A 4,453-nucleotide genomic window follows, 5' to 3' on the forward strand; every position below is an offset into this window, starting at 1 on the left:
TGTAAGGATTGTGAGGAATGCTACATCGGGGAGAGCGGCCGCTCGTTGGGAGAGAGGAAAAGGGAACATATTGCAGCCTGCAGATCGGGGAACTACTATAGTGCCATAGCCCGACATACTTGGGAGAAAAGTCATGCAATAGCCTTCAACAAGGCAGAAATTGTTTACAGGTGTCGTGACAGGGCAATCAGGAGAACGATAGAAGGTGCTGTGATCTCTTTGAACAAGACTTTTGACGGTAACAGGGGAATAGTAGGAGATGAAAACATCAGTGAAGAAATATGTAGGCGAAGCAAGATTCGTAACTGTAGGAATATATGTGCCAAGATAAAAAATGCTTCCTCCTCTGTCCCTCCTTCACAGGTGCATCCTCCACAGACAGTGCAAGTGACAAACGACCAGAACTACCAAAACATCGAATTGGCTAGTGACCATCGCAAGAATTTTGGAAAGGACAAGGGCCCAACAACCTGAAATCGTTTTGTAATTTATTTTAATCTGGTTTAACTATATGGCTATATATTTGAATTGTTTATGTATTTCTGTTTTTCCTTATATCAGTACCTGATTGTAATTTTATAAACATTTTAGTGACCAAGTCCACAGATGATGGACGAAAGCTCTAAACGTTTTTTGTAATATCTACAAATATACACCAAGTTTTCAAACACGTCTTACATCATTGTGGAACCTTTTCAAGATAACAAGGAAGTACGACATTGTACTTGTTTGCACCATATATATATATATATATATATATATATATATATATATATATATATATATATATATATATATATATTTATAAATATGTATATACACACATATATATATATATATATATATATATATATGTGTATATATGTATATATATATATATATATATATATATACACATATATATATATATATATATATATATATATATATATATATATATATATGCATATATATATATATATATATATATATATATATATATATGCATATATATATATATATATATATATATATATATATATATATATATATATATATATATATAAAGAGAGAGAGAGAGAGAGAGAGAGAGAGAGAGAGAGAGATTTGAGTTATAATTAACACAAGATACAAGCTAAAATCTCAAGACAATCGTAAACCCAATAATACAAAAATTTAGGAAACACTAAAAAAAGGAGGAGGCATCGAATTGTTATAAAGGAGAATTGAAACAGCGCGTCAAGAGGTGTTTGATTTAAAAGGATGAAAAATGAAATATTATCAACAATAGAGATGCGGTGATGAAAATGGCAGAGGATTTCTATACAATGCTATACAATAGTTATTTAAGAAATTACTTTGATAATAAAAAATAATGAAACACCTGAGCAGGTACCAAACTGGGAGTAGCAGAAGTAAAGATATTTTTGAAATTCATGAAAAGAGGAAAAGTAGCAGGAGAATGCATGGCAAATAATTTAATAATAGATGAGGGAGATATCATGTTTGTGAATGTCTGCAAGAATTTTATATACTTACAGCCTTAAAAAAAGGTACCACCTAATAATTCTGTGATAAATAGAATATTTATAAAGATCACATCATTCTGAATAGAAAAACAGCTACACTCTGGATAGGTATCGTTATTTGACCACCTTAATTAGGTATTGATGGGTCGACCTCGACCCGAGGTCACAAAAAAATTCATAGAAAATTCATTTACAAAGTAATTCAGAACATTAAGAAAAAATTTCAAAGAATATTCTATTAATCAGAAAAGTAAATGAAAGTAATGTCCAAAAAATATTTATTACAAATAATTTGAAAAAATAAGTATACAAAAATAAATGACTTTGCAAAAAATTCACCTAAAATCCAAATATGGAAATAAGCTAAAACTATTTTAAGCACTCATTCTACGATAATTAAACACCATTTGCTGAGATCCATAGGGGGGAGGAACCACAAGGGAACGTTTCCTGATAGGAGAAATATAGTTTAATATTTTTTTGGCTAAAAAATCTATCCTCTTTTCAAAAATTTTTGGGGTTGGTAAATAACATAGTTAGTGGCTGAAATTTTTATAGGATATTGTATTATTATCGTACAACAAAAATGTGTAAAAGAATCTGTACTTTGATATTATTTAGTTTTATGAAAATTAAATTTAATTTTATTTTTCTTCCGGTTTCTATTTTGAATTTTTTCATAAATAATATCCTTATATCCATTTCTGAGCATGGTTATTATGCATGAAAATATCAGAAATTTTATCAAAAAGAGGAATACATAGAAATACGCCAGCTTGTGTAAGATATGCTCACAAAATGGCCGCCAACCAAACCACCTTGAAAGGTCAAATCTGCTACCTGAAATGGAGAAAGATATGTCAATATCAGCGAGTCATTTACTTATACAATTGTTCGAGTATTTGCATAAAAATATCATGGTAGCTAGAATGAAGTTTATAGATTATTTGACAATTAAGAATAATTATTATTTATCATAATAAAGGTACAAACTTACAAAAACAGGAGAAATTATAAGCTATTTTATAAAAACATAAGGTGTAGAAGACATTCACAAACACTTTACAACAATCCTTTTTTATACACTCCTAAACACTACTGCACATTCGATAATTATATAAAAATTTAATACTACACAACTTACCTTAATTAGGTATTGCTGGGTCGAGCTCGACCCGAGGGTATCTCAGAAATAGCACAAGGAAAAGAGTTGGGATGAAATGCGTCCTCACCTGACTGCTGCGCACACTAAACTGAGGTCTCGCAGGTTGATATCACTCACAACCAATATGGATGAAAAATTATGGCAAAAAAAGGTGTTTTTTTTTTAATCTCAGGTCGTATACGACCCACCGCACCTATCCAGGGTCAACCAAGAGAGCACACAGGCTTTAGAAGTGGGTATTCAACAACTGACCATACCTTGTAATTAACCAGCTAAAGAAAAAACTAACAGAGGATGGCAAACGACTTTGTGTGGTAGTTAGAGACTATGAGAAAGCTTTTATTTTGGTCAAAACTTCAGTAATAATGAAAGCCTTGGAAGACAATGAATCGTTACCTCTTATGCTAGAACACTTTAAGATATCTCTACAAGAATTATAGCAATCATAAAACTACATTAAAAATTTCCAATCGAGATATTAGTTAGAAAGGGAGACCCCATCTCATCTAAATTATGCTATTGCAGTCCGTGATACCCAGTGACTAAATGCTTCATGTGAATGAAATAAAAACAACTGAATTATAGAAAAGATTTTATTACTTATTACAATGATTTTTAAGGAATAAGAAATGAATAATCGCTCCAACCCATATTGTTAATTATGACCTCCTGCCACCTGCCAGAGACAGAGGAGAATAAAACTGTACGGGTATATGGTATTATTATTTTGACTGAGGAGGTACTTAGCCATTCTTGTGAGTTAATCATAGCACTCCCTGCAGTTCTCTATGAAATTGAATTTAGGGCTGTGCACCGGCCATTTCAGCACTTTTTATGGGTGCTCTTGAAACCACATGGTTATTATTCTTGTATTGTGAACAGGGAAGTTGTTTTGTACAATTAGAGCTACATGTCAGCTCCGATTTTGAAGGTATCCATTATTTAGTAGTTTACAGGGTAGTTTATTCGTTTATAATTCGACAATTACATTTTCCAGTATGTTTCTGTTAATGGGTTATTAATTGACGGGAAAAAAAAAATCATTTATGAAATCGTAAGGTAATACTTTAATTTTGAATAGGCTAACACAGACATACTTTATTATCACGAACTGACTGAATGACAGATAAAGAATACCAAATACAGTAGGCTTATACTAAAAAAACTTTATTGAAGTCCCTGTGAGTAAAACACAAAGCATAAAAAGGAACTTTAAGAGTGGAAATGGTTAACGGGTCCGAGAGACACTACTTTTGTATACATATACTCACTGCATAAATACCATCTAATTCTCAGTTAGAGCATTAGCATCAACTGAGAGCAGCATAACACATATAGAACTTCAATGTAGTCTATTTAATTGCAGTGATGTGGCTCTCAATATGAGCTAGTTCTCCAATTCCAAGCAAGTGAATCCCTACCTAAGTGTTACAGTTCACATGCCCATTCCTTGCTTTTTGATAGGTATTTTCTCTCATATATATGGTGTTTATCCTTCTCCATCAGTGCAGACAGGCATGACTAGGTGACAGGGATGTCATTTTGTTTGTTTGTCGGAAAAGATGATTCAACCTCAAAACTGTAAATATTATTAAGCAAATCGAGAATGGTTAGAATGGTGTCACTCCTCCGGTTCTCCTTTCATTGTAGGGATCCTATGATGCATACCGGCCTCAAGTAGCCTCTTTTGTACCGTTTCACAGGACATATCTTTCTTTCCGTCCATCAGAACAGTTATAAACAGTATATTTGGTAAATACTAGCTCACACGGAATAGCTG

This window comes from Palaemon carinicauda, chromosome 1 (assembly GCF_036898095.1).
Source record: "Palaemon carinicauda isolate YSFRI2023 chromosome 1, ASM3689809v2, whole genome shotgun sequence".
Lineage (NCBI taxonomy): Eukaryota > Metazoa > Arthropoda > Malacostraca > Decapoda > Palaemonidae > Palaemon > Palaemon carinicauda.